Source organism: Anser brachyrhynchus (assembly GCF_964034855.1).
Source record: "Anser brachyrhynchus genome assembly, chromosome: 11".
NCBI lineage: Eukaryota > Metazoa > Chordata > Aves > Anseriformes > Anatidae > Anser > Anser brachyrhynchus.
The window spans coordinates 3,513,862-3,526,746 of NC_137706.1; the positions used below are offsets into that span (position 1 = coordinate 3,513,862).

General features: G+C 42.5%; 1 protein-coding gene across 9 annotated transcripts in view; it reads right to left on the reverse strand.

Annotated features, from left to right (window-relative positions):
• Window positions 1-12,885, reverse strand: part of RAB27A (RAB27A, member RAS oncogene family) — a 37,449-nt gene that overhangs the window by 23,938 nt on the left and 626 nt on the right. The window contains exon 1 of one of the 9 annotated variants that reach the window (XM_080551757.1): window positions 11,245-11,381. The exons of 3 other annotated variants lie outside the window; for them this stretch is intronic. The gene's annotated coding sequence lies outside the window, so the exon portion shown is untranslated. Of the gene's footprint in view, window positions 1-8,920; window positions 9,817-10,882; window positions 11,136-11,244; window positions 11,382-12,885 lie in introns of those variants that run through there. 5 more of the 9 variants (XM_080551753.1, XM_080551760.1, XM_080551758.1 and 2 more) reach the window with 5 other exon arrangements.

The following is a 12,885-nucleotide window of genomic DNA, read 5'->3' on the forward strand; positions in this document are numbered from 1 at the left end:
CAGGACACCAAGCGAGAGCAGGGCGCAAGAGGCAGCGCCCCGGCTCTGTGGGGACCCTCGCGCAGCCCCGCTGTGCCCAGTCCCGAGGGCCCCAGGGGTAAGATGGCACCAGGGACGCTCTGTGGCAGCCAAACCTGAGAGTCCCCCTCAATCCTCCGAGACACGCGGACATGTTACTCACTTCACGGAAATAAAATTACTGATTTAACTTGTAAACCACCTCTTCCTCAACAATGAGCCCATTCATCAGGGCCTGTTAACACAGGCCCCAACAGGCCGGATCCACATGCCCAGGACACGCTATGGCACTGGCGCCAGCACCAAGGCTGGCCGGCGCTCCCTGCGCTGGGTCCCCGGGATCGGAGAGGAGCTGGGGGGCTGCTGCCACCAGCACAAGGTCTCGTCCCCTCTCTCAAACATTCCTGACTTTACAGATGCTGAAAGATGTGGACCAAGCGAGTGATGTGTAAGATTTAACAGAAGATGGGTTACCTTGCACAATGCTTTCTTGTCTCAGTTTGCTTCTCACAGCGTTTCAAGTAAGAAAGGAAATTAAGGTTTGTAAGACTACTCTCCAGCCTTGTCACTTAAGAAATGCTGCAGATAGCTGGCTGCAAAATTTAGCATATCCTTAATGCATTCATCCACCAGTAACAAAGACAACTCCAGAAGCTTCCTAATTCACTTGCTGCAGTGCTCAACTATCTCACCTCCTTTCCAGTAAATCAAGGCAATGATCATTGCCCTTTTCCTCAGGGAACATGGAAGTTTTGTTATGCTGAGATAGCAAATAATTAACTGCAGCAGAACATTTTTCATGCCCTGCCTTGGTATTTTTCCAGATTTAACTAAAATCCATTCCTTTGACATTTTGTTGCGGGTGATAATCTTTAAAAGTCTACCATTCTTGGCTCATTCCAACCTTCAACAAATTTCACCTCAGCTTCAAGAGAAGACAGAAGTCCTTTTTTTTGTTCCCACACTCAATAACAAAGTCGGCACTCAATTTTTGGCAAAGTGAACATTTTTTGTCTTTAACTGCTTTCCTGATCAATACCAGCACATCAGCTCATACTGAAGAAATACTTAGACCACAAGTGCTGAGAATGTCTGGTAACTGCTCCGGAGAACAGAAGGAGGAACAGGATAAGAAGTGTTGACAAAGTGACCAAGCAACAGCTCTGCCGTGTTGCAAACAGCCCTGCAGAGCAGCTACACATGCTGAACACAAACTGCCTGCCTGGAAGCCTCAACCCGCAACATTAAAGGAGTTCAAGCTGTTCCACGCAGAAACATTTTTGCCATCTGTAAGGGGAGAGTAATTCGTAAATAATTTCCAAACTTCTTCTTTTGATTTCAGAACTAAATGAGGCTGCTTAACTTTCTTCTTACCAACCTGGTACGAAGAACACCAATTCCCACTCTCCCTCTCCAGAAAAGAGTTTTATTCAAAGCAGTAAGACTTCAATAGAAAGACATAGTTGAAATTAAAATTATTTTCCGTAAGTGAAGTTATATTGGTTTCAAACTGCAGAGTTAGTACCAAAACAGAGGGTGCCGATTTACAAACTAGGACATCAAAGTTTGGTTACTTAAAGCCTCTGCTTTTAAACAAACACATTTGCAGGGCGTCAGCAAATGCTGCACAAACAGCTGAGCCACCCCTTCTGCGGTGGCAGGAAGCGCGTGCAAACGGTGTGGTGGCAGCTGGAACAGGAACCACTGCAGCCAGCCCAAGGTGAGCCGTCCTCTCGCTGGTATCCGAGGCTCAGGGGTTTATAAGAGACTGGACATTTTACAAATACGTGTAGGGGATCAAATTTGCATCAGTAAAGTCCTGCAACTGTGAAAAGCAGTTTTGAAGCTAGAGCTCTAAAGAAGAATGGCCAGTTATTCAGTTATTAAATCTTCCTGCTGTTTGGTGTTGGGGTTTTTCTGAAGAAGTTTTATGAACAGGTTACAAACTGTATGAAAAAGATGATATGAATGCTTGGAATTCATGGCCTTCTTGTAAAACTGATCTATGCCACGTAGGTCTAGGAACTCAGGAGGAAGTTTAAGGACAGTCAAACACATTTGGACAGCACGTAGCATTCTTCATCCCAAGCCTCAGAAAGTTTGCCTTCATATATTCTATGCTCCTGAGAAAAGCTACAAGTGCCCATGCCATCCCACAGCAGACATTTCCCCAAGAAGAAAATGCTAGCTTGTTACCTGTCTGACAGTGGTTCCCACAGGAATCCTGACATCTGCCACTGGAGACAGAAATAGGGGCAAAAGGATCAAGCAACAGGCCACCTCACTTAATGCTACAGACAATTCTCTATTTCCAAAGCCGAAAGCTATGAACTTGCCTCACAGCACTGTCAGCTGCCCCCAGGCTCCGATGACCCATTTCTGCTGGGGTCTGTTCTTCAGCACTATGACCAGTTATGGCTTTTTCCAACACAGACAAGAACCTCAGCTTGTCTTTACCAACAGCCACAGCATAGTCTTCACATGCCAGACTGTGGAATGAAAAACAACCAGCAGGCAGCCCAGGGTAACATTATTCATTAGCATCCACAAATCTTATCTGTGCCACAAAACCTTTACTGGCAATCAAAGAGGAAACTTAAAAAATGCAAAAGGAGGGAAAACAGCCACTGGGACACACTGCCTATGAATTGACTGACATATATGCTGGCAAACGTCAAGAAGAGACTGATCAGATGCAAACAGCAATTATTTCAAGTGAGACAAATATCGTACAAAATGAAAAAGGGGTGGAGGTAAATAGGAAAAATATTTATTGGTACAGGCAGATTCCTACAACTGTAAAATAGAATTACGGTTGTTTCCTTGGAAGAAGGCAGCTTCTCAAGAAAAGACACTTTGGAAAAAGTTAGTAGAGCTGACAGGATGAGCTGCAGAGGAAAACTGACCATCTGTCACATGAATCAGCTTGCCACTTACTGCCACAGCAGTCTGTAAATGCAGCAACACGCCAATATCCCAAGACAGAACTAAACAGACCTGAAAGGAGGGGAGAAAATCCTTTATATTGAACAGCAACTACTCTCCTCACACGAAGAACCCACCAAGAAAGAAAAGGCAACCCATACTCAGAAGATCAACTTTCATATCAGAAATGTAGCAGCTGAACTCTGCCAGCATCAAATCACAAAATACTCCTTCAGCAATTAAAATGAAAGTAGGTCAGGCAGTCCCTTCTGCTACCCAAAAGGCACATCTGTTAAATATTCTGTAATACCGATTTGAAGTAAAACACTTCTGTTCTTTTGTTTCACATGCGAGCCAGTCTAGGTAGTTACTAATGATTGTGAGTGAACTTTCTTTCAGCACTGCAAGAGATAAACTATCAGTTAAAGTATCAATGTTTAAGGTCAGTAGCTTTTTTAACAGGTAACAGCTTCTTAAAAATATTCTCCAAATGTGACTCCGGGTGAATAACTTCCAAGGGTTACGAGATACTCTTCAGGAATAAAGCAAATGTCACACTAAAATAATAGATAGAAGCATCAATTTTGTTTTCATGGAACAACTTACTGCCCGAAGACAGGAATCTTTCCCAGCAACTGGGCACTCAAACATCAGCACTTCGGAAAACCTCACACCAAGCTCTGCCATCTTTTTCACAGGAAAAACACTGAAAGTGTACTTCCAGGAAGCAAATCTGCTTACATTTGAAGAACAGATTAATATCTCAGAAGAGACTAGTAAAATTATCCCAAACGAGTGTATCTAATCAATTTGTCATTTCTGTTGAACTACAAATTTACCGTCTCCACTTTCTATTAACATAATTGTAGTCACAACTTGTCCTGATACAATGCCAAGAGTGTAGGTGCTTGCTCTAGATCTGAATGAAAAGAGAAATGCAAAATTATTTTTTTTTCATTCTTGAATCACATTCTTACTTCCCAATCAGGTTTTGAAATATTAGAAAGAACACATTAGAAAGAATACAGCTATGTACAAGGTGCACCTAATATGTACAAGGTGCTAAGACACCAAGAAAGAGCAAATACAAAGTTCTGAATTTAAAACAGCAATAAAATTTAATAGTTATTTGCAAGAACTAACATTATTTTTGGACTGCGCAAACCTGATCCTTTTGCATGCAATAAGTGATATTCCTTGCAACATTCACACTGTTCAAATTACATCAGCTTAAAAGAGGAATATTTAACCTAAAGATGGAGGAAATATTACACACGCTCTTCTGTAAGTGAGATTTATGTTGGTTCCTCGTGTCATAAATACTTAGGAAGTGAGGGCCTGATTTCATGAAGAAAGCACCTAGAACAGTAACGTATGCAGACAAAAGTGGCCCTGCATTTTGGTATGCAGCTGTAACTGCACAGTAATAGTCTGATATCTCTACGTTCAGCCTGAAGAGCTACAAATCGCATTTGAGATCAATGATCTTTATCTACCTATCAACAGGGTTGATGACTAAGAGTATTAATTAAAAAATGTAGTAGCTTTACAGGAAATTGTCGTACCAATGTAAATGAACATGCACTACAGCTTCCTTGAAAGGATTTTCAGTGTTTTACAGTCTTATAATATTAATACAATTTTGAAAGTTGCTTTGATGTTTTCACATGCTGACACTTAATCAATATGCATTTGTTCTTTGCACTGCCTGATCCAGTCCGTCATTGCCAAGACGACAACGCTGCTTTTTAAGATGGATCTCAATAGAGCCCCAATTTGGACAGAGCTGGGTTTTCTTTCCAGCTCTACACCCCGTTCACATCTTTTGTAAATCTATTTAACATGACAAGTGGTCTTCATTCTCCCCATAAGATGACAACAGTGTCTTTTCCACTTTAAATTAGCTCTCAGGAGGAAAAGTTGAATGGCTTAGCTAGTGCTTGCCTGCAGAACTGTGTTTCTCCCACCATAAATGCAATGCTCACTCACCTGAAGCACACTCAATAGAATTAGTTAACCACCTAGGAATAGTTCCATCCACAGACAGGCTGATCTGGGCAAAAATGTCAAGTCTGCCTAAGTGATGTACACACTTATGCAATCAGTCTGCCTAGTTAGAAATTGTTAGGCAAACCCAACTTAACACCTAACACGTTTTCTCCTGTCAAGATAACATCTACTGAACATAACTAGCTGGGAAGCATTTGTTAAACTCATTTTGGCATTCTTTCAGAGTACAGAGTAACTTTGCACTATTTGTTTGATAAATATAGCTATATATTCTATATATGCATAATAGAATATATATTCTGCATTATGCATATATATTCTATGTATGCATAAGTTCAGAACTACAGAAAAATATTCCATTTGTCCTGTATCGTTCGACCCTTCATGCAATAAAGCATATGAAACCTCACTAGACACCTGTAATGCTATTATTATCCCCTATCATTTCTTAAACCATGAACGTCATTAATATTAGAGCTCTTTCATTTCCACATTTATTCAGTGACTCCCTAAGTTAAGTATGTCTGACCTGACTGGTTAATCCAGAGTGTGCTAGAGGAATTGGTGGGTTTGTACAGGTAGTGATTCTGGCGTAGATTGCCAAATTGGGACTTTCAGTTCTATTTGCTCTATTCTACTCCTTCTGCAACTTCCATTAAGAAAAAATGTTACTGCTCCCATTCCTCAGGATCACTCAGGATGCAAGGCTGAAAAGAAATTCCCTAAGGTTCAGCACATCACACTGGAAATTGTGTGTGCAATAAGGACTTCTTGAAGCAAAGCTCCAAATTTACAATGCAAAAAACAAAGCTGAAATGAGGACATCCCTCTTAGCCTAAGGAAATAAAGCTTATTAGACAGAAATTGAGTTTCTCTGTCCCTCTGTCATTTCTGCCTTCCTCCCCAGCATTTGAACCTGTTGATCAGTTTCCACACTTCTCACAGAAGGGCAAGAAGCCACAGAGATAAGAAGTTCCTACATGCTTTGTGAAAAATTGGCGGCTGGATAAAGGAAAGAGCCGAATGCATGTCTCCACTGAAGAGCTGGTGGTTACCATTTTTAGGTTCTAAGGGCCACCCACTGGCTGGCCATGTTGTACACACGTTGCCCCAGACTAGCCACAGCACGTGCTGCCACACACTGACACCTGGAAATTGAGAATCCTGCAATTTTACCACACCTTTCCTTTCGTTTTGGATTTAAAGGCATTTTCTATTTAAAAGCAAATTAAATTTAAGCACATCTATTAGTAGAAATAAAACAGCTAATAGAATAAAATCTGGTTACGTTTACTTGTATTAGCAATTCAAGCTTCTTTTTTTTTTTTCCTTTTGAAGTCTACCAAAACGCACAGTTCTATTTTTGCAGCAAGCTCTTTTCGTAGATCTTCCAAAGTCAGCTCTTCAGCTTCTACTAACAAATAGCAGGATCTCAGGCCCCATCCTGTGCACTACGTACTATATCCAAACTGACAATTCAAAAAATTATCAAATAAAGATACGTAGTCACCTCTTCTATATCATAGCTAAATAAACAATAACCCTACTTTAGGGAGTCAAACTTAGGGCTACATTTACCCAATCTAAAATTAATTATAAAAGGCTTGCTATCGAATTCAAAAGAAATACTGTCAGATTTGGACAGTACTGTCTTCAAATCTAGATGACACCGTCACTGGACAGTTATTCTCTTGTCTATCCTGACACCATTCTGAAGCAAAAAAGAACATGGAAAAATTAAGTATTGTCCAACAGTTCATGCCCCAGCAGCAAAGGCTCGTCAAGTTGAATTACTGTTAGAGGAGAAAGTCAGCAGAGCATGTGCTGTTTCTCATCCAGCACTTTAAGATCCTAACACTTTCTTGCAAATGGATAATAGCAGCATGGCTAGAGCCTAACCAAACACCCACACTTGGAGTTACATTCAGTCATGCATAAAGCTTGGTCTGGAACCAAATGAAGAGGTGAGGGGAATTATGGTTAACATTAAAATTTGGAATTTTTAAAAAATATATCCTTATTTTTGCTATAATCCAGATTTTGAACATTAACTAGACTTTAAAATAGACTTGGAAAACGCCATCCATTGGCAGTAAACATAGCAGCAATTCATCTCTCGTGCAAACCTTACATAAAACAGTTTCACAGCACAAACAACTCCCACAACTGCTTGCTTTGAGTGTTGCTCTGAAGTTTTCAAAATGCAGCACGCTACGTGTTAGTCATGCGACTGTCAGCAAGGATTTAAAGCAAGAATGCATCTTTCCTCAGCACCTACTAATATGATTCATAACATGCACAACTGGCAGAGACACAAAAGAAAAAAAATGAAAATTTGTTTTTTTAATCATAAAATGATTCAACTTTCTTTTCCTCCTACTCAACATACATGTTTTACTAGTTCTTATTGCTGACTGCAGCCTTCAGTCTAGTACAAATATTCCCCTTTCCCAAAGATGTTATTGGACAAAATTGTTTTTCTTTCTTTTCAGTTCACATAGCAACCTTTTCATTATAGCCCTTTCACTGAGCAGGCAAGAGAACCAAATAAATATCCAACAGTTATGAAAATAATGAGATAGAGTGAAATCTGGTGGACTTGGAGAGCACATGCTGTTCACTTTCATGGTTGTAGATCAGCTAGCATGACAGCATAGTCGTTTTGAAGCATCTAATTAGAAATGGGAAGATACCCTTAAAACAGCAGTACTTCTGCAAGAGGACATTCATCGCCTGCTGATGACACATGCTGCCCTGCAAGTTAATATGCTTAACAGAAGTACTATAACAAGGGTATATTGACTGTTCTCAACTTATTTTGAATTCTGTTGTTTCTAACTCGAACCTGAAAGGTTATGCACCTGAAATCTCATCTACCCTTTCCATTAATAAGTTAGTTTAGTAAGTGTTGCCTCATCTTACCTCAAAGGAAAAAAAAAATAATCTTGAGTAATACTTGACTATTTTGCTTTTTATTCCAACAGGTCACCGCTTCAAATGACAGCTGTATGCACAGCATACATACATATGTGCCGGATGCACAACTCCTTGTTTGTCACCAACACCAAAGTTAACCTAGAATCAGCTTCTTGATTGGTACAGCAGTTATCCTTATCCATCCAGTATTTTATTTGGGCACAAAAAAAAATACCAGCTACATATACTCCTTACAGTCCTTTAATTCACATACCTGTTCTACATAAATAATTGTTGCAGAAGTATAGAGTGAGATTCAAAATACCACTTGCAAGTGCCCACAAATTTAACTTCTAATTTAAAAAGACTGTTCATGTATCTACCAACTCCTTTTTCCACTGCAAACCACAAATTTCGAGAAAAGCTGTACTCCTCCTCCTAAGCTCGTATCTTCATTGCTGCTTCCTGCCCCTTTCCTACCTCGCTAGCAGTCTTCACACTGTCTTCCTGAAGTGCCTTTATCTGCTATGGTTTAGACTCACCCCTTTCTCTTCAGTGAGAATATCAGCCACAGGGAAACAGAGAACCTATGGGAAATGGGTTCCCAAACTTGGGAAAATAGCATTGCATTAGTTTACCTTTTTATATTATCTTCAGAGTCATAAAAGCAATTATACTTTTTTTTTCCCTTTAGTAGTTCAAATACCGTAGAGCTTGTCAAGTCAGCTCCAAACTGATGCCCAGTACATGAAAAAGATTACAACATTTGGTACCACGTAAAACTCTCATATATATATCACACTATTTTCAACTCCTTGAAGCCACAGCAACATCACAGAAGAAATTATGCTGGCTATATACTATATTTTAATCTATATGCCCTAATGTAATCTTCAAAGCTTATTATATCGGAAAATAAATCACAAAAGTTGAGACTACTTATTAAAATAAACAAAAGTAAATTGTTGTATCATTTATGAAAAGAAAACAATATAAGAATATTTCAATAAAGAAATTAAGGACTACGACTCCTTATTCATCGCGTCTTTACCTCCAAGGGAGATAAAAGGGTCTGATCACAGCTGATTTAATGTCAGCAGGCAGGACTAACTTGTACAACAAGGAAGCAGTTTTCAGACTAGAAAGACAAAAAATAAAAGTCAGGAAAAGAAGTCTCATAACCAGATGCTATTCCCAGAAGACAACTGGTTGAGAACATATTTGTATAAATAGAAGAAAGAAAAAGTTTTGCTCTAAAAACAAGCTGCTTTTTAAATAACTATTTCTTAAACCATGCTGTACTTAAACAACTTTTCAGCCACACTTTTGAAGTCAGTTCTGTAAACATAATTGTATCTCCGGCATAGGTGGCATCTGCAAGACAGGCATGAAAACAAGTTCTTGAGCACTTCACATGCCCAGCCCAGAAAATGCTTAGCTATAAATATGTAAGTAGCCCTCTGAAATAAGAAATAAGAACAAACTTAAGTACCCGCAGGATCAGATCACATGTGCAGTGGAGTAAAATAGTAAGTCTTTAATACAGAAGAGAGTATCTGATAATTAACTATTTAAATCAGAAGTTTAATACATTCTAAATGCACCTTGTTATAATTATTCCCTGAACCATTAAATAACAGGGAGAAAGGAGTTGTCATTCTTTATATTCCATATCTAGTGCCCACTTTGCCTGTTTCTAAATTAAATTCCTACCAGCCCTCTGGCCATGACAGACTGCTCTCAATAACAGTGCTGATGTGCAGGTCCAGGGTAATACTGAAAACTGACAGATCGATCAATGGCCATTGTGCCAGCACAGCAGACACCTAGCAGTAATAGAGCAACCGAGAATCCAAAGACGACATACAAGGAACATAGCTTGTAACATTTGTTCCTGTAAACACAAAGAACTACTTAAAAATTCTTTAATCTCACCAATCTTCTCTTTGAATGAAAAGGAAATGTGTAGTCAAGTGATAAAATAATGTTACCACGTTTAAAGATAGCGATGAAAACAAACTTACAGTCTGGTTTTAGATATCTGGTCCCAGATGAGAAATTTTATTAACTCTAAAAATGCAACAGTGTATGCTGTAGCACATGCTTCCCACCCAGAACTCCTTTCTGGAACAAATTAAACAGGTGTAAAGTTAGAACCCTGAACTAGAAACACAGGAATGTGCTGTTCTTTTTTCCATCTTTTCAAACATACTTTTGAGACAAACCCTTTAGCATCACAAATACTATTCCTACAATAATGTATTAACATTTGAAAGGCATATTCTATTCTACACTTTTTTTCTGACTGGAAAATAATTTTGGAACAGTCACAAAAGTACTACATGTCTATGAAAAGAAACAAGGACTGAGAAGACAATTCTACCTAGGAACGAGTTTCCAAGAAAAGGCATGCAGAATAGACCTTAGAAATTGATTAGTGGTGCTAACACATTTCACGTATGGGAATCAAGAGGCATTTTGTAGAGTTTCAATAACAGCAGTAAATACAGAGAAAGATCACCTTTCCAGTAATGCCTAGGAGGACTCCTAACTCCAAGCATGTGTTATTCTGATGAAAAACTTGTACGTGCTAACCAATACGTAAACGGTTCGAGCAGTCACACCATCAACAAGCTCAAAATGCACCTCATGCATCTCTAAGGAGAGCCAAGAAGTAAGGCTGGGTGTTTCTGACAGTTCTAGGCACATCCTTTACTCTTCGCCAGTATTACAAAAACTACAACTGATGTAAATAATGATGTAACTAGAATTAGAAAAACTAAGAAGTCTTCCCGATGGATTTAGCATTCCTTAGATCTAAGATCATCAAATTGTTAGTCTGGCCCAAGCAAATCAGGCTGAGGAGACCCCCCCCCCCCCGAGCCCTTCTGGCAAGCAGACCGTCAGACGCAGCGCTGGGAAAGCAGCAACAGATGTGCTGCCTCTCAGACACGAGATCCAAGTTCAGCCTAGACAGGGGAACCACGCTTACACTGCTCCCTCGGTAACTCACCATTCGCAAAAGCCCTATTTTTTTTTAACTCAGGCCGGCAGTCCCCCAGCCCGGTTCTCTGAGCAGAGCACGCCTTCTGCTGCGGGCAAGGCGCCGGTTCTGCCGCTGCTCCCCAGCCAGGCCCGAGGGACCTTCCCCCGCGCTGCAGCAGCGCCGGCCCAGCCCCAGCGCAGCCCAGCACCCGCAGGGGAAGCGCGGCCCGCCCGAGCTCCACCGGGCGCCGAAGCCCCTCCGAGGGCTGAGGGGAAGCCGCGCCAGCCCCGCGCTGTCCCCACAGGGCGCCCCCCCCGCCCCAGCCCCTCGCCCGGAGGCCTCTCGCCCCTCGTCCCGCCGCCCCTCAGCGCGGCCGCTGTCCCGCCTACCTGCCCGGCCCCGCCACCCCGCGGCTCCGGCAGCGCCGCGTCCGTTTTTTGGGCTGCAAGTCGCCTTTTCCGTCAGGGCAACATCACTTCCCGTGCGGGCCGGGGCCGGAGCAGGGGCAGGGGCGGCTCCTCACGGACGCGGGGCCCGCCCCGGCCCGGCCCCGGCACCGCCTCAGCGCGGAGGCTCAGCCCGGCCCCGCTCCGCGCAGCAGCGGGGCTCGGGAGCTGCCTGCGGCCCCTCGCTTTGCCCAGACTCACGGGGCGCTTGGCACGAACCAGGCCGGCTCCTCGGCTGCGCTCCCTGAGCCTTTACCCTTCTGAAAGCACATCACGGGCCGCTGAAGAAAATTCATCAGAGACACAAGGGGCTGCGGAAGCAAACCCGCTGCGGCCGGGTGTGCCGGCGGGGCGAGCAGCTCCTGCCCCCTGCCCTCACCAGAACTCCTTCCTGCCATGTGCTACGCGCTGCCCAGCGAGGCCTCTTCACGGTCTCGAGCTCAGCTGCATCGGCAGCCCTTTCCCTCCGCATCAGTTCGTACAGACTCTCTGCTGAGACGGACTTGGTAAAAGCCGTCTGTCATCCTTACGGACTGATGTCCAGCAAGCTACTGACACAGCCATGCCTTTCTAGGTGGGCTTTTCAAAATAAAATGGGACTGTAAAAAAAAAGCGTTGCTGGAGCCACCTCGGTAGTGTTTGTTGACATCAGTGACTTGCGGCCTTTCCTCAGGTTCAAAATGCACTTATCAGGCACTCCTCAGCTGCACTTCCTTGTCCACCTCCTACTGCTATACTCCCATCTTAGCTTCTGTGGCGTCTACCGACTTGTCTCTCAGTTATCACATCGTTCCTGACTTCAAATGAAAGCACAGCCAGGGAAATTTCTTCCCTCATGATTTCCAAACAGGCTTCTGTGTCAGGACCAAAGTCCCCACATCTGTATGTTTGAGTTTCTTTTTAGATAAGTCTTGAAATAGCTACTGATCTAGCATCCTCGAGTCTCAGACTGATGTGCACCTATTGCAAGGCTAACGCAGTTCTACTGAGCTACGTGCTGAAGCACTTCCCCAAGTACTACCTGACTTCCAGGCAACCTTAACTCCCCCAGGACCGTCCCTATTAAATAGCCACTCTTGACCTAACAACCCCAGGAGATGTGGTTTGTTTTTTTTTTTTTTGTCTCTGAAGCACTTCTGGTCACGAGTGTTGTGTAAATATTCTCCCCGCTGACGACCAAGCCCAAGGGCAGAGCCTAGCCAACACCGGATCTGGAAGAGCTCCGCACCTGCTCCACTCAGATTGCTGGGCAACACTGCACCCCACGAGGCTCCTTTCCACTCATTCTTCTCATTAAATGTGGGAGAGGACTGAAAAACGTGTATGCGCATGTGTGGTGTGCATGCGTGTATAGATATTTACACACAAGAACATAAGCCAAAGCTGGGCGTGGATCTCTTATCAGCCAACAGCCCAACTGTGCTCCCAACAAAACTCAAGTATTAGGGTCTGCAACCGTGACAAGCAGACAAAAATGGCGTTTATAGTTCGGAGAAAACCCACAAAAAGTACCAAGCGTAACCGTACAACGACGACTCTCTTTTTCCAGTTCCCTGATGGTGATTTACACTTAGACACACATAC